Consider the following 22,871-nt stretch of genomic DNA (forward strand, 5'->3'; position numbering starts at 1 on the left):
GTGTGTTTAATGTGCTTCTTAAAAGGCTTTTGAAAAAACAACCTAGGGATTTCTCATTCAGCTCCCTACCACATAAACAGGACCACTGAGGAGCATTTTTATACATGTAAAAATGTTCTAGTTATCCATAGACTATGTCTCAGTACAGCTTCAGATGACTGCAAAGAAAAGCTCTGTTGTCATTTCATACTTCTCCTCTTTCTGTGCTCTAACTGCTGTGTACCTGTGTCCCAAAAGGACTGCCTGCCATGAGCTGCTCCTTCCCAGCTATGGATGGCAGGGGTGGGAAACCCTGAAACTTGCCCGACTCGAGGGCTCTCAGCCGTTGCTTTGACACCAGCAATCTGTTTAACCTGTTGGACCTTTATCACTTTTCCTGACCCCATAAAACAAACAGGGCTAGCAAAGGCACTGAAGAGCCTCCTTCAAAAGGCAGCTTGCCTGTGAGTCGTGGCAAAAAGCTGGAATGACCCTGCCAGGTCTTAGAAGCTGTAAGATTAACTGCATTGAACTTGATACATAGAAAACAGCACCTTGAAAATGAATCATCTGCTACTTCAGTATTTTCTAATTGCAATCACTCCCTCTCGGGGCATGTAATTAATTTACGGAGTTTAAAAAAAAGAAGTCAGGATTACTCACACAGTCTTGAAGATGCAATGTCAGCTATTTAGGACAGAAACATCCAAGGCCGTGTTAGAACTCAATTACGACTACATATGCGTTAAAGCAGGAACTGGCAGGCCTCTGGACCACAGCAACTATAGGACTCGGGCTTCTCGTACGCTGGGCTATAATTTATGAAACTGAGCCCCAGATCCAGCCAATCATTTAGCTCCTCATAACAAGTCTAACTGGCTCTGGAAGGCTGAAAGGGCTGCACTAGAACAACAAAGATGAGATATTCCACATAACACTCAGCTGATCTGGAATCACTTTCTTTGCAGGGCCAGAGAAAAATCACCACTTCACTGTCTGAGGGAAGCAGGACAGAGGACCTGGGAAATGCAACCTCACCCTGGAGCAAGATCTTTTATGGTTTGGCAATCCCAACAGTGCTGGCCTTAAAGATCCCACCTACCGCTGGAACCCGGAGGGCAACTATAGCAGCAGAAACCCGAAGGTAATTTTCATCTTTCTTTTTATTTTTAGTAGGAGTAATGCTGAGTCAAAATGATATACATTAAGTCACTTGGGCAACTAGGTATGCTTTGATTTTATGTTACCTTTTTGTACTCTCATCTATTGTAGGATCATTTGCTATTAAGTATGAGTAGAGGGTGGCTTAATGTACCTGAAATAAACTTAAAACCAAAATGACCATTTGCGGAGGAAGAGAGATCCTTTGCCAGAACTGTTTTTGAGCTGCCTTTTCAGACGGGCAGCCTTTTCACCCACCCACAGAAACAAGAATAAAGGCAGCTCAGGCAGGGAGAGGAAAGGGGTTTCATGGGTACAATTAAGTGCTTTTAGTGTCTTAAAAGGAATAACGGTGCTCAGGAAGACGCGGTATTGTTCTGACCCTTGGCACTTAGGCCATATGAGAAGGTACTAGGATGCACCTTGGTGGGGTCGTTGGGGCAGAGAATAACATCAGCGCAAGTTGGCAGAGCCCCCGTGGCCCAGGGTTCTGTTTTCTTGGCACTAGTTTCCTTATTTCCCATTACATTTTGAAGTGTTAGTTATGCCAACAGCTTGTTATACCATACTGCCAAATGTGTAGTTATTACTGGATCTGTGGGAAACATTTTAAGTCAAAAGAGATGACGGAAAGAGAAACTCAAAAAAGAAAGTAATGGAACTGACATACAGGTAGCCCAACACCACACCCTCAGATACTCAGCACACTTTACCTAATGACAAATCCTTCCATATCCTCAGCAAATGGTGTGTTTCTTCAACAAATTTTGTAGCAAGTGTGACATTAGCACCAAAAATTCACTGTAATAAACTTTTAAATAATGAAATCAATCATTATACTTTCAAGTGACAATAGAACCTCCACAGGATTAAACTCATGTCAGTTTTATATGCTCCCAAAGGAAGAAGCCAGGAAGGGAAACTTGCTTCGTTTAGTGATGAAATATAAGGAACAGTAACAGAAAAGACATTTATGCCCTTTTTGTTTGCTGTAGATAGTTGACTGAATTCAACTTGAGATTTGATCCCAAGAAGAAAAACAGAGCAGTACACACGGAACAGAAAAAGTAATCCATTCTCAATTCCCCCAAGATTTGTTCTTTGAATTGTCCAACTTGTGACTAGCCAGGGAGGAATATTTCACTGTTTAAATATTTTTTATTTAATTAAATTGTTTACTTGACAATTAATATAAAATTAATTGTTTATTTGACAGTACTGCTGCCTATGGTAACTATGTGAGAATTGAAACTTCTGAGGGAAGCCAGGTTGTTAAAACTGTGATTCCCTTTACTCAACGGTAACACGGATGATCTAGCCTGAAAGGGAAAGCAAGCTCTTAAGGTAATGTTGTCACTGAAACCTCAACACACAACACTCCCTGTTTCTCATTCCCTGAAAAATATTACATTAAAATCCCTTCAAACGCCCATGTTCAAATCTTCATTTGTCAACAGACAAGTCCAAGGATACTCTAAACTAAGGCATTTAAGTCACTTCACATGATAATGTCCAGAAGTTTCCTACAGGAAAACTTCATCTTTGACAACTTTGAAGATAACCATCTCACCACTCAAGACAACGGCCAACAACCATCCAGCAAGTCCTTGAGTTAGAAGCTTTCTCAGCTTCTGGAGATTGTCTGTGTCAATATAACACTCAGTTTCCTACTGACCCCTGGTGCCCTGACCCTTACAAACACTAAAGGTTTTGTTTGACTCAACTGCAAGCTGTTCATCTGTTAGTAAGTAATGCATGCCCGAAAACACATTCATGATGAGAGCTTTCTAAAAGACCAGAACGGGCTTCCCTTCCTATAATCGTAACAGTCGTGATAGCCTGAGACATGTTACTGCTACTTGGCAATTTGGGGGGGAGGGGTAGATATTTAGTGCCTGGAGCTGTCACATAGCAGGGAAAACCCCACATTGGGATGAGAGAAGTGATGTCTCAGTACAATCCAACTTAAGGGGATTATACCGTTTACATTTGAGTTCAATACCTTATTAAAAAACAGTGCAATGAAGGAGGAAATTTAAAAATACACACAGATACTCTAATCGTCTTTTGCCTAAAGTTGTTAGTGCAGTGTAAAGTCAGCTAGGGGGCTTCCCTGGTGGCGCAGTGGTTGAGAGTCTTCCTGCCTGCCTGCCGATGCAGGGGACATGGGTTCGTGCCCCGGTCCGGGAAGATCCCACGTGCCGCGGAGCGACTGGGCCCGTGAGCCATGGCCGCTGAGCCTGTGTGTCCGGAGCCTGTGCTCCGCAACGGGAGAGGCCACAACAGTGAGAGAGGCCCGCGTACCGAAAAAAAAAAAAAAAAAAGTCAGCTAGGTATCACTGCCCATCAGTCAGGGCTTGTGCTAGCAGGTTCTGGGCAGAAAGACTACCTCCATCATCACCATCAATTAATATCTGTTGGCTGTTGCATCCAGCACTGAGAGGCTCGTGGTATACAAGGGTCACCCAAACAGCTGAATTCCATTCTTACTCATTTCCTGGATCTCCACCTCACAGATAAGAATTAAGATGATCCCAATAAAAGTAGCTCAGGAATGCAAACCTCTTTCTGAACCAAGAACTGTCAGCAAATCTCAAATATCAGAGCAACTCTGGTTGACTGAAAAGTGTCCCTATATCTGGGCCAGGAAGGATTTCTAGGCTCATAAGCTAATCTGTCTGGCCCTGCAGTTTATGTGGCCAAAGGAGCTGCTCATAAGAAAACTCATAAGAAACATCCAGACCCACCATGTCAGTGTGTCAGACCAGCTGAGATTGGCGGGATGGTAACTGCACTCCAGGTGACGTGGATAAATAGCCCCATTGTTTTCACAGCACTGGACTCCGCCTAAAGAAACCCTAGACCTTGGACCAGGTTGCTGGGTAGTGTGGGGGAGGACTGCTGACAGTTCAAACGCCAGCTCTTGGAGCCACTGTCTATAGTGTAAACTGAAAGAGAAGCAGTTACTGAGAAAAACGTCAGCAAGAAGGCCTGCTCACTTTAACAAAGTAAAAAAAAAAATTTTTTTTTCACTTATATAAAAAGGCATTTATATATGGTGGTCATTGCCGGGAGTAAGCTTATGTTCTTGGTTCAGATAACAAAACACATCATCTGGGCACATAGACCTCACAATCAAACTTGTTCTTGGCCCATGGGGGGAATTTTTGTGGCTGTTTTTCAGCTGCCTCCCCAAGAACATGAATGTTTGGAAATGTACTAAAAATGCATGTGACAAGATTCTAAACCATATTATACATAAAATTAACCTAAATCAACAACCTTTTGCACTCATATATAGTCAAAACTCTTCTTCTAGGTAACGAGACGTGAGCGAAAGGATATTTCTTTGGCCTTGCTGTTTGTCAGTGTTTGTCAAAAGCCATACAACAATACGGATACAAAATAGGCAATGACTTGCATTTGGAAGAGAAAACTTTGAAGGGTTGCATTCTTCATATTTGATGCTAAAACCGCCTCTTGTTTCAAGCAATGTGTAAGCATTATAGCATGGAGGTTGAGAGCATAAATTCTGAGCCAGACTGCCTGGGTTCAAATCCCAGCTGACGCTTAACTGTGGACTTGGGGCAAGTTACTTAAGAACTCTATGCCTCAGTTTCCCCATATGAAAAATAGTGCCACCCACAGTACTACCTCCTGGGGCTGGTGTGAAGATTAAATGGGCAACACCTGCTTAGAACTGAGCCTCTTACATGGTGAACATTCATTAAAAGAAAACGATCATTTGTTTTATGATGATTATTAAGCTCATTGCAATAAAGGTACACAATATCCAAAATGGAGGTGAATTAGTAAACAGCCAGATATGGTGAAATATAGCTATTAACATTACATATTTCATTTCAGGTAATATTTATACAAGTAAAATTTTTGTCTTAAGGCATCTGAGATAAAAGCTCAAGGAGGTGGGTCTGTTAACTGTCAGTTTTCTGCCTGGTTATCACTTGACATTTTCAACCCTACCCCGCATTTACTGTGTCACACAAGGACACTAACCTAGGAAATGACACAGAAAGGAGTTATTGTAGTAGACATGATTCATATGATAGTTGGTACGAAGTTCAGGCTAGTTTAAAGATTCCTGCGTGAAGGCAAAAAAAATAATGGAAGCCATTCATTTCAGTCATGGTACCCTAACCAAAAAAAGATTTGAAGGGAGGAAAAAAAAAAGAGAGAGAGAGAGAGAGAGAGAGTTACCTATCATGAACAGCAGGGCTGATTATCCAAAGACATGAACCATGTCTAGAATTCATGCTGACTTCTCAGCTTAGAGATGAGAGAACACTGAAGCTAATTATCTCCTTTCCTCTTGTGATAGGGGATTTCTCAGTTTAGGAGATTATTAACTGAAACTTCTACTTACTCACCGAGAAGGTGCAGAGAAAAAACAGTCTGCTTGGTGAGGGAGCAGCCACCCTAGGGAAGGACAATAGACTTCTACACTCAGTCATTCCTGCATTCATTCATTCACTCACGAGGGGTCTTGCCCCTTATCTCCTTCCACGCCCACACAAACACCCACCAGTCACATCTCATCACTCACAGGGCCTCAGGGAGCCCACGCTCTCTGACCCTATGCTTCTGAGGATGTCCCTCTCCATCTGCATGCCGCTCCCCAGCACCTACAACTAAGACCAAGGAAAAGCCCCTCCTTCCCAGCAAACCCCTTCCTACCCACCTCCTCTGCATGGAAGGTGCTTATTCCCTGCGGGATAAATTAATGAATCAGCACCATTTACCTCATGAATTAGCAGGACAAATAATCAGTGGGAAAATTGGGGAACATTTTCAATTTAGCAAAAACAAACAAAAAAAAGATTTCAAAATGAAATCTAGGGTACTTTCAACAAGATCCAAAATGAAATCAAATGTTAAGTCTTAATAGTCCCGTAGACAGACCCTTCACTAGAGTTAGAGAATCATCTCCGGTCTTTCTCAACAAGTTGATAAAGAAACGCAAGGAAGCCTACCCAGGTTGCTAGAAATGACTGCATATGTGAAAGGTTTGTATGGAGTCCAGCAGGGAGTTGAATGAGCTAAACTAAGTCTCTTTATTCTAATTATCCTGCTCCTGGCAGAGGAATGCAACAGGAAGGGGGAGGTCTCAGATTCAGGGGTGGGTGATTATCTCCCCCACTCCCCTAGGCTGCATCAGCTCCAGAGTTGGACATGAAGTTTCTCTCCGGGGCCCACTTATGCCACTGAGTCCTTGCCACCTGCAGTATTGCTGCAGTCCAGGCCTGTTACTGAGGGGACAGTCACTGGGCACTGGACATTCACCAAAGACAAGGACGATGGGAAGGGCTGAAGAATTAAGAAAACAGTGTGTTGGAAGGTAACCAACAGAATTGTGACACAGGTCCAATGTGTCTTTAGGCCCTCTCCCACTTCACCTCTGCCTTGCACCTCAAAAAATATATATATATTTTGCCTTATATATTTTTTCCTAATCTCCCCAGCTTCCTCCACCAAAGCGGTCCACAAAGGAGCCTGTCCTCCCCTCCCACCAAATGAATCCTCTTGGGTGCCATCCCCAGAGCGATCAGATTAAACCCGTCTGTGCCACTATGGTTAAATGTCCCTGTCATCTTGCACGCGGCACTGCATTTTAATAGAGGCTTTCTAGAAATAAACTCGAGAACCAAGGAATTTACGACACTGAACACTTCAGGCCCCTTGGAGCATGACAACAAAGGCATGCAGAAGGCAGGCGGGGCTTTCTGGGCCCTGAGACCCACACCAGCATATCAGTTACCTTCTCCTCTCAGGAGTGGGCCACCGCGACACACAGCCCGGAGCCAAGGAGAACGCTGGGTTTTCACTCCTTCGGGCAAGGCCAGTTGGGCATTACACAACCCGTATAACCACTCATACAGTCATGTCTCTGTGGTCCCTGAGGCTTCCCTCTCTATTTACAGAGCACAGGCTACCATCAGTCAAGATTTCTCAATTTTTAGTCCTCCCACAATAGAGATAAATACTTGGCGTCTCAAAAGCACTTTGGCTATGGGGACACATTCGTGATCACCAGTTACTAAGAGGCATAAGTCTCACAATGTCTCCCAATCCTCAGGATTTTTTTTTTACTTTTTTTTTTGCCATGAGAATTTAAGCACAGACATCAGAGCAGTGGAAGGAGAGCAGACGGCACTTGTGTCCCACGTGCTTTGAAAAATAACGCAGAGGCACTTGAACTTCTTGCGCGTTGGGATTGGTGAAGGTGCTTGTTAACATGGTAGATCTTTGATCCCACCACAGGATGCTCATCTCACAGGTCTAGAATGGAGCCAAGAAATCTGCATTTTTTATTGGTACACACACCCCGCCCCTAGGCTTGTTAAACCAGTCATCACAGATTACCCTTGAGAAGCATTGAGATAGTGCATGCAAACCACTTAACATAAAACCTGGCATGTTACAAAGTGCTCAATACTTACTAGCTGTAATTATTAAGAGTTGGAATTGATCCCAACTTCATATACTCTACTCAGACCTAAACTTGGTTAAGTGAAAATTGCACATGGGCGTGGCAGCGTGATAGCAAGCCAGGAGCTAGTTTAGTGCAAGGAAAGAGAAATGAGGGATACGGGACAGAGAGCGCCTAATTTGTGTTCTTCTAGCGATCTATTAGCCTTTGACAAAAACTCTTGAGCCTCAATGACCCGCCCTCACCATTCCACAGTATCAACAGCTCTGAAAAGACAACACAGCAATGTTTGAAACAATCGTCTACGAACCAGAAGTTCCCAAAGTAAAAACACTCAAAATATTGACACTTTCATTTTTCTGCCCCAAAGAAAGCAATACAAGGTTATTTGTTTTGTAAGACAAAGCAGGGCCCAAGTAAATAGGGCATTTTTAAGTGGCTGAGTCCACCAACTTTAGCACAATATAGGAGAAGTAAATCCCCAACCTGACGGGCTGCTGTGCTTCTGTGAGTCTTGGCTAATTTCCTCTGCAATGATGTGGGTCTTCCACGGATGGCTGGAGCTAACTGTGTCTACTCACGACTTGGAATCACTCCTCACAGTAAATAGGATGGCCCTTCAGGAAATCTTCTATTTAGTTTGCATGCTCCTGAGTATAGGACAAAGCTCTGTTGTTTAAGAACATAAATAACAAAAGTTTTGTTCTTCCAAACCAAGAGGGAAATTGTAGAACCATCCAAAATCCTTGGTCTTAAACTGCATCAGGATAACAAGAATGAAATATAATTTTAGGTTACCCAACAGGATCAGTCACTCACTCTCCTCTTCTGCCTTCAGAAAACAATGACTCAATATGGCCTTTTTCTGACAGCCTTAGGAAAAAATGTTCCACATATTTGGAAGTAGGGCTCTTCCTGCCTTTAAATCAATGGAAGCTATTCAAAGCCCTCTTAGCTTTCTCTCTGAATCATGGGCATAGGAACACAGCTGTTTGTACTCATACAATTAAAGTAAAATAGAAACCATGTGAAAAAAAAAATCAAAGAATTTTCATATACCATCCCAGGTTCTTGACATGTGTTTCACTGCCTGCTTTTCCTCAGTAACCTCTAAAAGGTTGATACGTATTATTATTCCCATTTTTTACCAAGAGAGGTTAAATAAGCTTCCCTAAAAAGAGATGAAATTGAGCTATTTGTAATGAGGTGGATAGACCTAGAGTCTGTCATACAGAGTGAAGTAAGTCAGAAAGAGAAAAACAAAAACCATATGGTAATACATATATATGGAATCTAAGAAAAAAAAATGTCATGAAGAACCTAGGGGTAAGATGGGAATAAAGACACAGACCTACTAGAGAATGGACTTGAGGATATGGGGAGGGGGAAGGGTAAGCTGTGACAAAGCGAGAGAGAGGCATGGACATATATACACTACCAAACATAAGGTAGATAGCTAGTGGGAAGCAGCTGCATAGCACAGGGAGATCAGCTCAGTGCTTTGTGACCACCTAGAGGGTGGGAGGGAGGGAGATGCAAGAGGGAAGAGATATGGGAACATATGTATATGTATAACTGATTCACTTTGTTATAAAGCAGAAACTAACACACCATTGTAAAGCAATTATACTCTAATAAAGGTGTAAAAAAAAAAAAAAGCTTGCCTAAGGACATGAAGATGGTAAGTGGCAGAAATGGAAGTTAAACAAGAAAGAAAGTAAAAGTAGCCTCAAATCCTACCAGTTAAGATTTAAGTGAAAAACCTCCCACATTTCTATTCATATAATTGTATACAAATGTGATCATTTTGTTTTAGAATCTTGCTTTGTGTCATTAAATAATTGTCTACACCGTATGTAAAGCTCTTTATCGTCATTTTTATTGACTGCACAGAACTTCCTGGAAGGTGTTTACCATAATTGATCCCAACTGATGAACATCAAAATTATTTCTAGTTTTCCCTATGAATATGCTTTTGCAAACTTATTTTTACATTCAAGTAGTTATCCCCTTAGGGTAGGTCCCAAACTGAGAATTGTTGGGCAAAGAGATGATACATTTTCCATTTCAGTGCATATCACCCAACTACCCTCCAAAAGGTTGCATCAGGTAGTTGCATGAATGTGTACATCTCCTCACATCACGGGCGCACCAGGTTTAACCAACCATTTACATTTCTGCCAAAATGACAAAGGGAAACGATAGCATTTTTATTTTTATTTGCGTGTCTTTCATTATTAGAGAAAGTTAGACATTTGTTCCTATGTACTTGGTCATTTGCAATTCTTCCAGGAATTAATTATCCCTATCCTATTTCTGCTTTACTAGAGTCTGACTCCAAACATTCATTCTATTAGAGTCTGACTCCAAAATTCATTGCAAAGGCTTTCTCCTGCCTCTCGTTGCTTTCTCATTGTCTGTGCTGGTGTATTGGAGACTTTGATCTATAGCCAAGAAAACTTCAGCCACATATTGCCAGGGTGATTAGTCAAGTCCCATAAAACATGTTCCAAGAAGAAAAACTGGTTAATTCTGAAGAAGAGAAAGCCATAAACTTCTCCTCGGTTGTCTGCTTCAGAAATAGGTCAACCCCTGACTTTATCAGCAGCTGTTTATCTTATAAGAAACAATGATCCATTCAAACTTAATGTTCTTTTGCACAGAGAAATTTGGATAATGGAAGAGGGGTCAAGAACAGTTGAAAGGAACATCCCCAGGACCAGGGGCTGGGAGGGAGGGAAGAAAAATACACACACACTTCTGTGCCCCAGGCAGAGGCAGACCACAGATTCACAGATTGTGCTGAGATCCAGCTTAGAGATGGCCTCACTCCAAGGAAACCGAGGCCCCCAGACATAAAGTGACTTGCTGCAGTCAACTGGCAAATGGCAGTCCCTTGCCCCCCTGAGCAGAGCTCATCCTACTAGGGGACACTGGCCACAAGTAAAGCACAGTTGAGTCCCCAGAGCTGAAAAACTGGTTCTGCCTCCCAAAGTGCCAGGATCATGCCGAAAGGCATATGTGACAAACGCACTCTCACCCCAGGCCCAGGAACTTATTCCCAGAGGGCCTGGACCAGATGCCTGGACGGCCTCATAGATGCTAGGTCTGGGCACAGTTCGGACTGGCTGTGCAGCCAAGTCCAGACTCTGTGTCAGACAGAATCAAGCCTGGCCATAGAGTGGTCCTATCCTCCCAGATGGGCTTCTGCCTTAGCCCAGCAGAGACCCAAATGTGATCAAAATTTCTGACAGGAGAACTGCACAAGGACTACCCTCTCCCATCTCACATGCAGAAAAATGCAAGGGTCAGTCAGTGGCCCCGCATTCATTCCTCCAAGGTGATCAAAGGCAAGCACTCAGCCAGCTGTCCAGTGGCATAGCTCCTTCTCTATATGGTCCCATCATGAAGCTCTTACCAAACCCAAATGATGGCCTGTATTCCACCCAACACATATCCTTGGTGACGCCTAGAAAGACAGCCTCCTCCATCTTTTCTCAGTTTGAAAGCATTTTTCTTAACTCTTTAGACATTCTGTGACCTAACAGAATCAATAGTTCCCCTTGGGCCGTAAAGAACAACTGGATGAGCATATTTGGACAAATGGCCTAGGATTCAATAGCGATGATTGTTTTGCTCCAGGAGATGCACCTGAGTTATGTTATTTACTCCTCACAACGACTTCCCAAGGTGGGTCTTTTTATCTGTTCTTGAAACAAAGAAACAGAGGAAACAATAAGAAACAGCTCATTTCTGGACTCAGGTGATTCTTCTGCAGAATTTTTTGAACTTTGATTTTGACTTTCAGCAGTTCTTCCAAAAGGTCGAGAGAAAAGGACAGAGGAGTCTGTCCTGAATGTTAACCTGTCCTGAAGGTTGACTCCTGGCTGCTGGACCAACGGGCTCCCCTCAGTTTCCTCCCTGGAAAAAAAGCTATCTCACGCTGATGGCCTTCTTTGGGAATAGGATGTTTCCCACAAGAGAAAATTCTTTCCAAAACTTAGTGCTTATTTTAGGAGAGTTGAGTGGATTCCCAGCCATCTTTCACACAGGAAGTCTGATATCCCCAAATCAAGGATACACTCTTCAAGTAAGTTTCAACAGCCCTACTGGTCATTAAAGACAAAAAATAAACAAAGAAACAGGGGAAGCTATGTTGGTTCAGAACATTTGTGAACACATGAATTTTTCAGCAGAAATTTGCTAATCCCTGTGGTATATTTCTCTCATCTCCTTTGGAGTTTTCCTATCAACTCTCAGGGTTCCTGGGGGCTTAATTTGCTGACTCTGAAGGCTGGACTAATGCAGCTGGTTTTTGTTTCCTGAAACATTCATTCAATTTAGATTAGCATATTTGCTTCTTTTCTTTTTTCTCCAAAAAAGATCCAAAAGAAACTAATACCTGATTCCAAGGGTGGAAGCGATATCACTTGGAACTATTTAACATTTAGTTATAATACACCTTACATAATACGACACTGGGGAATATACCTAATTCCACAGAGTATCCAAAATGGTATCTGATTCAGTACTAAGCTCCTGCAAGGAACTCCATAAATACACATTAATTTATATTCACCAGGATAATAATGGTAGTAAGAATATGCATCTACAAAGAACTTTTCTATTCTCAAATCACGTCCACAAATGTCATTATAAATGAACTTCAAAATCTCATGGAGGACTGAGAAGGGGCTTTTGTTCATACATATGAAGGTTTCTATCCTGGCTTTGCCACTTAGCTGTGTGACCTTAGGCAGGTTCCTGAAGGGATCTGAGCCTCATCTTTCTCAACTGTAAAACATGAGTGATAATTATTCCTTCCTTGCAGAGTTGATGAGAGATTTAAAGATAACATATGGCAAAGGCACAGAAGAGTACCTGACACATGGCAGGCATTTAGAAATGGAAATTATTATTATTATAAAGCAGGACTGATATAATTATTCCCTCTTACAGTTGAGGGAATTGAGACCAAAAGAGATTAAGTTAGGCCAGAGCGAGGATCAGAACCCTAGCAGGTCTTCCACTCACCAAAGGAAAGAGTTCTCTACTCTGCTTCAAAACCTGAAGTGTGAAAAGTAGAATTATTGCCAAAACATGGGTGTTGATCTCTAAATCTTGAAAATAGTTGATCCGTGCTTTCAGCAGCATAGAAGGCAATTAAATTAAAAGTCTGTCTCCATGTCAACGTTCTCAAAGGAAGAAAGATTTAATCTCTTTTCTCATTTGGATATGAGAAAATTTTCTATGGATTTGATGAGTTTTATCTTTGATAATCTCTCATATCTTTTTCTAACTTTCCTTCACAAATTTACTAATCTTGACACTTTGGTTTGGGTCACCTGCCCTTCAACTAAAGTTAATATAATTTGTGAACAAAACAGACCCCAAAGTAGAGAAGCTTGCCAACTTCAGAATGCAAGGAGGTGCAAGGAGTTCACCTTATTGAATTATCTTTTCAAATATGTAGCTCATCGCTCCAAAGCAGTAATAAAGGTAATTTTAGAACCTTTGTGGCCTCTGACACATGTGACAGGCAGAACTTTTTGGTCTGCACTTTTTCAGTTCTAGAACTGGTCAGTTCTAGAATATGGTTGGGATGTCTTCTTCTTCTTAGAACTTCTTTATAATAAGTTACTACATTCAGCATTATTGACAGTAATGTGAGACCTGCCTCCTAAGTTTGGGAAGTTTTCAGAACCTTACAACAGGATCCAAAATCGATGGTGCCCTCCACAGCAAGCCTACCTAACCTTCTGTGAAATCGCTGAAATAGGCTACTAAAGTTGAGTATCACTCACACGTCCATGTCTTTTTAATGATGTAGCTAGAATGTTGAGTACAGATGGCCAGACTATTATCAATATAAACCCTAGTGAACAAGAATGAAGAGAGTTAGAGAATCCAGGACACTCCCTCCCCCACTACCTGGTAGAAAACAAGTGAAAACATGGCGTGATCTATAGACAGCATATTCTACCTGCTCAAAGAACACCAACGTTGTAAATATTTGACACTCTGTCCAGTGTGTAACTTAGCCAACAACTGTTCCAGTTTGTTAGTAAATTCTCCTTCCATTTTATTCTTGCCTATATTTTCTTTGCCTTTCTTTTGTTCTTTTGCTTTTTTATCTCCGCATTTCTGTTATCCCTCACATGTATTTCTATTCTCACATTTATCCCACTCTTCTTTATTACCCGAAAGTGCTTTCAGAAGAATCAAGTGCTATGTAAAGAAATGTAAAGTTGTTATATCATTATTATTTGTTATTATTATATATAATAATATTTTAAATATTTTATTTTATTTTTAAAATATTTATTTTAAATAATATTTAAATAAAATAATAAATAATATTTAAATATTAAATTAAATATTTATTTTAAATAATTTTTAAATATTTATTTTAAAATATTTATATTTTAAATTATTATATATCAAATTATTATATATCATTATTTGTTATAGTTGTTATATCATTATTACTCTTACCATCTTTATTATTTATGTCAAGACATTTTTAAAGGTCTTTTGCATTCTCACTATTGTATCAACAACTTGTTCCTCTAGCCTTTTTCTTATCTGGTCTTCCACATATATTTCAGAATATGGCACATAAATACTAATAATAGAAGCAAAGTTGAATAGCTTTATGTTACCTTTTTTTAATCTGGAAGTACCCAGTGAATTAGGGGACATTTGTTGTACACCATCTGCAGACACAATTATTGTATCCAAGCTGTACCCAAGCTATAGAGGAAATTCCAAAGATACAAAAGACATGTTTCTTGACCTTAGAGCTTTGAGCCTAGTCAAAGTGACAAGCCACACAATGAACAACTTAAGGGGACATCTATAACATGTGCAGATAACTAGAGTTAAAGCAGAGGACCAAGTTTGAGTTGACCAGGTAGAAACCCACGTAAGGTTTTCCCAAGGTGAATTTCAAGAGGGAGAAGAAAGAAATGAGAAGTCTAGGGGAATAAGGGCATTCTATCTGACCCACCACCAATGTTATTGAATCATTTTCTACAGCCTTTTTCAGTCTCCTAGGGACTATCCAGTTTTATGATTCCTTTCATATTTCTGTTCTGAATACATTACAAAAGCTACTTTGGAACTTTAGAAAGCTCTAATATGTCTTACTTTATACAGTGCACTCTTGTTTGTTTGTTGTTTTACTTCCATGACCTTGCATGTTGCTTTGATATAACTACAGCCTGCTTCTCTAGTTCTTTCAAGTTTTTCAGGTCTTTTTAGTCTGTATTTTTAGCATGACATATGAAGGGCAGGATTTTTTTTAAAAGCAGTTCTGTGGTATCTGCTGTTTATGGTACGTGGCACAGCCCAGCAGCCTTGAGACTTTATCCCAGCCCTCACCAAGCCTCTGTATTGTCCCTCAGGCAGTTTCATTCTCTCTGCAAAAAAAAGATGAGGTTACAAAACAGCCTCTTCCACACTTAAAAGGGGATGCCAAAGCAAAATGTTCTAAATACTGTCTGAATCTGTTAGACGGTTGATGGGCTTCAATAAGCTCCAAACCTGGAACGAAATTGTTTCCACCGTATTTTCCAAAGGGCTGCATCTTCTTTTTCAAATTTATTTGACATTATAGTCGATGTAGTGTCTTTTACTTAAAATTAATATTCATCATGGTAAGCAAAAAAGGGGGAGCACTTTTAAACGAGAAGCCAGACTCACAGTACCACAAGAGTTCCTATTTAACTGTTTTCTTACTACCAGACAGGATATGAAACACAGACTGCCAACAGGAGAGGTCGCCTAAACCTGCCCTCCCCAAACAACAGCATAAAATGCTCATCTGTCTGCTCGTAAGAAACATACATTTTGTTCCACAACATTTGCAATGTCAAATTCAAATGTCTACATGGAATTAATATAAATCATGCATGTGCACAAAGATGTGCTTGACTGGTCATTCCTGAAAGCTAACATTTCTTGTGAAGGGGGTGTTTATAACTAGAAGGAGAAAGAGGAAGGAAGTACAGTAAGATGGCATAGAAAGGTGAGGCCGAGGTAGCAGGAATAAAGATCAACTTTTTCACATGATTGCCAAAGGCCAGTAGTGGCAAGGGCCACCTATGGCATTAGCATTGTTCCTCACCCTCCATGCGTAACCGGGCTCTCTCCCTGATGCTTTGGCACATTTAGGAATCTCGTGTAATTTGCATGCTTGTTTCCAACCAAGTAAATTTCATACAGTCCAATTTTCACCCAGCTGACTTTAGGTTTTAAGAAAATAACATTAAAGTAAAGGATTTGTCTCCCTATCCTTTGTCTACCCAACTCTGTCTTTAGATTGAAGGATGAAGAGCTGTCAATCCCAGGAAGCATGTTAAGGTACATTTTTCTCTGCTAGGGGACACCGAGTGCTCTATAATACCACCATGGGGTTTGCACACTGCCAGCCAGTGTCGCATTTTCCTGATTCTTTTCATCATAGGTTTGATTTATCAGGCAAATTTCCAAGGCCCACTGCTGTTGGACCTACAATGGAGCCAACTTCAAAGCCAGACATTAGATTTACGGAAATAAAATAAGCACGGGACTTCAATTACAAATATCTACTTTGAATTCCAATTTAAACATAAAAATGTTCATCCTAAAAATCCTAGCCTTGATTTTTGACTCAGAGTCTCCTGGTTTGGTCCTGGGCTCCTTCCTTGAGGTGTCATTTTAATTCAACCCTGTATTCACACTTTTCTAAATCGAGTTCTATCATCTTTTCTAATAAATGTATCTCTTTGCTAGTTGAAAGGCTTTTGGAGAGGTTGAAAGTCACCCTGCCTGGCTCCAAATCAGCCTGACAGCAGCTCAACCCACAGAGCCAACCCAGTTTGCATCACCTTCACCAAATCTTTCCAAGTATGGACGTGAGCCTGCTGGTATCAGAGTGGATTAGGAAATTCCCATCCTGTGCATACAGTCTGGACACAGGTCTGACCTGAACTTCACATACATGCACATGTTCTCGTACATATGTACACACACACACATGCACACATGTGAGAACACATGCACACCTGTGGACACCTGCTTCTGATATATAGTGGGAAAATACTTGTGAAACCCCAAAAGTAATAAAAGTACAAAAATTAACACAAAACTACTACCAAGGTTCTCAGGTTTAGAAGAGACTATTCCATGAACGCTTCTAACTTCCAAAAGGAAAAAAATGGGGTAAAGAAACAAGGGTCAGGTGCATATCTGAAACTGAATAGTACAAATAGTACAAATAGAGAAGAGGAGAAAAAGGCTAAGGCTGCCAAAGAAAAGCAGCCAGAATTTAAATTTTATTTTAAAGATCAGTGAAAGAACAAAAAACAGAAGAAAGGAGAGAGGCGAGAATTGGAAAGGGGGCTGAGTACAAAGGTTTAAGCTGAAATGTCACCATGGGAAGAAAAGGGGCCTGTAAATTGAACAAACGTGAAATAACTGAGTTTCCATTTGAACTTTCAGCCAAAACCGGTGATGAGACATTTTGAAATGTAGACACTAAGAGAAACAGACAGGATTTCCCTTAGGTAAATCAAAGTTTAAGTGTGACAAAACATTAACATTTTTTCTGATTATAAAAATATATAGTCATTTAGAGAACTTGAAAAATACAAAAAAAAGGAAAAGAAACACCTATTACCAAGAGATAACCTCTGTTAATATATGTTCTTCTGGTCATGTATATACAAATCATGATCACACCATAAATGCTGTGATTTTTTTTCACATAGTATCTTGCCATAGACACTTTTCATTATATTAAGTCATCATAATATAATCAACAACTTTTAAACATTTACTTTGATTCTTACTTCGTATGTTCTGAAGAATTATGTGTCATAGATAGTATTTTTTCCTGAGTTTCTAATTACTTCCTTAGAATAGAATTGTTAAATAGAAGGTTAAATTTGGTACCTGGTTCAAAAGGTACCATATGTCGTTTTAGAAATTTTGTACTAATTTACACTGCCACAGGTAGGTTTATTTTGCCACACCCTAGTCAACAATTAGCATCTTCTTAACATAAAAATCCTCCACTAAATTGATAGGAGTGCAAAATACAATGCCAAAGGCACTATTAATCCTTACTCAGTTTACCATTTATGGTACAAAGTAAACTTCTGAAGATGCGAAGTTCATATACTTTTTCAGTATCATGAATTCCTTTGAGAATCAGCTGAAATCTATGAAACTCTTTCTATAAAAATGCTCAAACATAGCAGGGACTTCCCTGGTGGTCCAGTGGTTAAGAATCTGCCTTCCAGTGCAGGGGAAGTGGGTTCGATCCCTGGTCGGGGAACTATGATCCCTCATGCCACGGGGGAACTAAGATCCCACATGCCGCGGGGCAACTAAGCCTGTGCATCGCAACTAGAGAGCCTGCACGCTGCAACAAAAGATCCCACATGCCACAACTAAGACCCGACTCAGCCAAAAATAAATAAAATTTTTTTTAATGCTCAAATCCAGTAAAATAGGCCTCTAGGAGCTCATCGGTGAACAGCCTCAGACTCACTTCTAAACATCAGACCTAAGTGGAATTTCCGGAACATGAGTTCACTTGTAAGCCTAAACCCAATAATTCACTTAAGCACATAGAACAAACATGGTTTAGTGGGAAAGGACTCAACTTGAGCTGTGGGACTTGGTTTCTGGCTCTAGCTCTTCATCTAAACATGCTTAGGGTCTTATCACATACCAAGCCTCTGTAAATCCATGGAGCTCTAAGATAAGGTCGCCCTTCACTGGCATGTTGCAGAGATATCTGCTCTGTGGACAGTCCATGGTTATTTTCTGTATCTAGGCATGTTCAGAACATCAAGAAATCCAACATCTGACTCTATGTGACGTCTGCTCCATGAATACAAATAAATGTCAATACTGTTGATTGTACAATTCTCATTGCCTTCCATGGCAGGTTGGGAGTTCCCTTGCAGCACAAACTGGGTCTAACTCAACTGTGCCTGACTTATTTAATACATTCCCCAGTAAATGTCTGAGAAAATAAACCAATCTAAACAAAAGAGAAAATAGTGTCTTCCAAAATTAAATGAGTTAGTTCCATTTTGGGGGGTTGACTATAATTCTACAAAATGTTTAAACATGCATATTCACTGGCCATCTTTTCAGCTTAAACAAATGTTTTATACAGTTGATTCTTGTTATTCATAGTAGTTATGTTCTATAAAGTCACTGGAAACCCTGAATTCATGAATACTGAACAATTATTCCTAGGGGGAAAATAGGTTAGGTTCTTGTGAGCCTCTGGTCATAACATTTTCATCAACCAATCAATACATGATCTTATTTTATGTGTTTCTCTTTAAAGACACCTTATTTAATATATATATTATTGATTCATTAGCACTGAAAACACAGCTAATAGCACTGTAACTCAGGCCTGAATAAAGCTCATCTAACACACATATTTCTTCTGCAAGGCATATTACAGCCTCCTTGCGCTTAAGAACACTAGACAGCAATTCCGCACTATATTTGGGGGTCATCTTACACAGTAAAATCATCATCAAAAAGCAGAAAAATGCAAAATAAATGCAGCATTAAATATATCAAGAAAAGGATACTTGTTTACAGTATGAGAGCTGAAACAAGAAGGCAGAGCCTCACCTTGTTGGAGACTCAATAAATGCTTACGGTATTAGTCAAGGTTCTCCACAGAAACAGGATCAACAGCAGATCCTGGTTATAATAGGAGATAGGATAAGGAATTGGTTCATGCAATTATGAAGGCTGAAAAGTCCCACAATCTACTATCTGTAAGTCAGAGGCCCAGGAAGCCAGTGGTATAGTTCTGAGAACAGGAGGGCCAATGGTGTAAGTCCCAACAAAGGACAGAAGACTGATGTTTCAGCTCAAGCAGTCAAGCAGAGTCAGTTCTCTCTTCCTCCACCTTTTTGTTCTACTCAGACCTCAACAGATTGGGTAGTGGCCACCCTCACTGTGGAAAGCCGTCTGCTTTACTCAGTCTACCTATTCCAATGCTCATCTTATCTGGAAACACCCTCAGAAACACCCCAGAAATAATGTTTAGCCAAATATCTGGGCACCCTGCAGTCCAGTAAAGTTGACGCACAAAATTAACCATCACATGTGTTATAAGAATACAGAATTTATGAAATGCCATTGACTTACATGTTCACCAAGTATATATCTTCATAAGCTCCAAAAAAAAAAGTGGTAAGTTATTTTAAGTTATTTATTTCATAAGGCACCATGCTCCTACCAGATATCATCTGCCAATACCATATACTGTTCTGTGAACAGAGACAGCAGCAATATTATACTATATAAGGTAAAGAATTAATAATAATAACAATAATGAACGCCACATAAATCATGATACTAATTTCTCACTTCACTTTTTTTTGAATTTTAATTTATTTTTTATACAGCAGGTTCTTATTAGTCACCCATTTTATACACGTCAGTGTATACATGTCAATCCCAATTGCCCAATTCACCACACCACCACCCCACCCTCCGCTTTCCCCCCTTGGTATCCATACATTTGTTCTCTACATCTGTGTCTCTATTTCTGCCTTGCAAACTGGTTCATCTGTACCATTTTTCTAGACTCCACATATATGTGTTAGCATATGATATTTGCTTTTCTCTTCCAGACTTACTTCACTCTGTATGACAATCTCTAGATCCATCTATGTCTCTACAAATGACTCAATTTCGTTCCTTTTTATGGATAATATTCCATTGTACATATGTACCACATCTTCTTTATCCGTTCATCTCTTGATGGGTATTTAGGTTGCTTCCATAACCTGGCTATTGTAAATAGTGCTGCAATGAACATTAGGGTGCATGTGCCTTTTTGAATTATGGTTTTCTCTGGGTAAATGCCCAGTAGTGGGATTGCTGGGTCATATGGTAATTCTATTTTTAGTTTTCTAAGGAACCTCCATACTGTTCCCCACAGTGGCTGTATCAATTTACATTCCCACCAACAGTGCAAGAGGGTTCCCTTTTCTCCACACCCTCTCAAGCATTTGTTGTTTGTAGATTTTCTGATGATGCCCATTCTAACCGGTGTGATCACCTCAATTATTCTTGTTTAGTTTTGTTTTGTTTCTTTGCAGTACGCGGGCCTCTCACTGTTGTGGCCTCTCCCGTTGCGAAGCACAGGCTCGGCACGAGCAGGCCCAGCGGCCATGGCTCACGGGCCCAGGCGCTCCGCGGCATGTGGGATCTTCCCGGACCAGGGCACAAACCCGTGTCCCCTGCATCGGCAGGCAGACTCTGAACCACTGCGCCACCAGAGAGGCCCACCTCAGTTATTCTAAAAACAGCATTGTTAGGTAGAAATTATTGACCCCATTACACAGAAGATAAAAATAAGGTTTAAAGAGTTGGAGTTATTTTTCCAAGGATGCACAACTAGTAAGTAACAGAGCTACTATTTGACCCCAAGTTTTTCTTACTCTAAAACTCATGTTTTTTATTTAATTTAATTTAATTTATTTTTTTATACAGCATGTTCTTATTAGTCATCAATTTTAGACATATTAGTGTATACATGTCAATCCCAATCTCCCAGTTGAGCACACCACCAACACCACCCCCACCGATTTCCCCCCTTGGTGTCCATACGTTTGTTCTCTACATCTGCGCCTCAATTTCTGCCCTGCAAACCGGTTCATCTGTACCATTTTTCTAGGTTCCACATATATGCGTTAATATACGATATTTGTTTTTCTCTTTCTGACTTACTTCACTCTGTATGACAGTCTCTAGATCCATCCACGTCTCAACAAATGACACAATTTCGTTCCTTTTTATGGCTGAGTAATATTCCATTGTATATATGTACCACAACTTCTTTATCCATCCATCTGTCGATGGGCATTTAGGTTGCTTCCAGGACGTGGCTATTGTAAACAATGCTGCAGTGAACATTGGGGTGCATGTGTCTTTTTGAATTATGGTTTTCTCTGGGTAAATGCCCAGTAGTGGGACTGCTGGGTCATATGGTAATTCTATTTTTAGTTTTCTAAGGAACCTCCATACTGTTCCCCACAGTGGCTGTATCAATTTACATTCCCACCAACAGTGCAAGAGGGTTCTCTCTTCTCCACACCCTCTCAAGCATTTGTTGTTTGTAGATTTTATGATGATGCCCATTCTAACTGGTGTGAGGTGATACCTCACTGTAGTTTTGATTTCCATTTCTCTAATAATTAGTGATGTTGAGCATCCTTTCATGTGTTTGTTGGCAATCTGTATATCTTCTTTGGAGAAATGTCTATTTAGGTCTTCTGCCCAGTTTTGGATTGGGTTGTTTTTTTAATATTGAGCTGCAGGAGCTGTTTATATATTTTGGAGAATATTCCTTTGTCCAGTGATTTGTTTGCAAATATTTTCTCCCATTCTGAGGGTTGTCTTTTTGTCTTGTTTATGGTTTCCTTTGCAGTGCAAAAGCTTTTAAGTTTCATTAGGTCCCACTTGTTTATTTTTGTTTTTATTTCCATTACTCTAGGAGGTGGATCAAAAAAGATCTTGCTGTGATTTATGTCAGAGTGTTCTTCCTATGTTTTCCTCTAAGAGTTTTATAGTGTCTGGTCTTACATTTAGGTCTCTAATCCATTTGGAGTTTATTTTTGTGTATGGTGTTAGGGAGTGTTCTAATTTCATTCTTTTACATGTAGCTGTCCAGTTTTCCCAGCACCACTTATTGAAGAGACTGTATTTTCTCCATTGTATATCCTTGCCTCATTTGTCATAGATTAGTTGACCATAGGTGCCAGTACCATATTGTCTTGATTACTGTAGCTTTGTAGTATAGTCCGAAGTCAAGGAGTCTGATTCCTCCCACTCCGTTTTTTTTGCTCATGACTGCTTTGGCTATTTGGGGTCTGTTGTGTCTCCATACAAATTTTAAGATTTTTTCGTTCTAGTTCTGTAAAAAATGCCATTGGTAATTTTATAGGCATTGCACTGTATCTGTAGATTGCTTTGGGTAATATAGTCATTTTGACAATATTGATTCTTCCAATCCAAGAACATGGTATATCTCTCCATCTGTTTGTATCATCTTTAATTTCTTTCATCAGTGTCTTACAGTTTTCTGCATACAGGTCTTTTGTCTCCCTAGGTAGCTTTATTCCTAGGTATTTTATTCTTTTTGTTGCAGTGGTAAATGGGAGTGTTTCCTTAATTTCTCTTTCAGATTTTTCATCATTAGTGTATAGGAATGCAAGAGATTTCTGTGCATTAATGTTGTATCCTGCAA

At 40.2% G+C, this 22,871-nt stretch overlaps 1 protein-coding gene and 1 long non-coding RNA gene across 4 annotated transcripts in view; one reads left to right on the forward strand and one right to left on the reverse strand.

Moving 5' to 3' along the window:
• Positions 1–782, reverse strand: part of PDE4D (phosphodiesterase 4D) — a 1,450,167-nt gene extending 1,449,385 nt beyond the window's left edge. Inside the window, exon 1 of one of the 2 annotated variants that reach the window (XM_060295794.1) lies at positions 643–782. The gene's annotated coding sequence lies outside the window, so the exon portion shown is untranslated. The remainder of the gene's footprint in view (positions 1–642) is intronic. The other variant, XM_060295795.1, reaches the window with a different exon arrangement.
• The window catches only part of LOC115845674 (uncharacterized), a 57,354-nt gene continuing 35,145 nt past the window's right edge, over positions 663–22,871 (forward strand). Inside the window, exons 1-2 of one of the 2 annotated variants that reach the window (XR_004036557.2) lie at positions 663–1,123; positions 2,357–2,484. This is a non-coding gene — a long non-coding RNA (uncharacterized lncRNA). The remainder of the gene's footprint in view (positions 1,124–2,356; positions 2,485–22,871) is intronic. The other variant, XR_009563381.1, reaches the window with a different exon arrangement.

The sequence above is a fragment of the Globicephala melas genome, chromosome 3, assembly GCF_963455315.2.
Source record: "Globicephala melas chromosome 3, mGloMel1.2, whole genome shotgun sequence".
Classification (NCBI taxonomy): Eukaryota; Metazoa; Chordata; class Mammalia; order Artiodactyla; family Delphinidae; genus Globicephala; species Globicephala melas.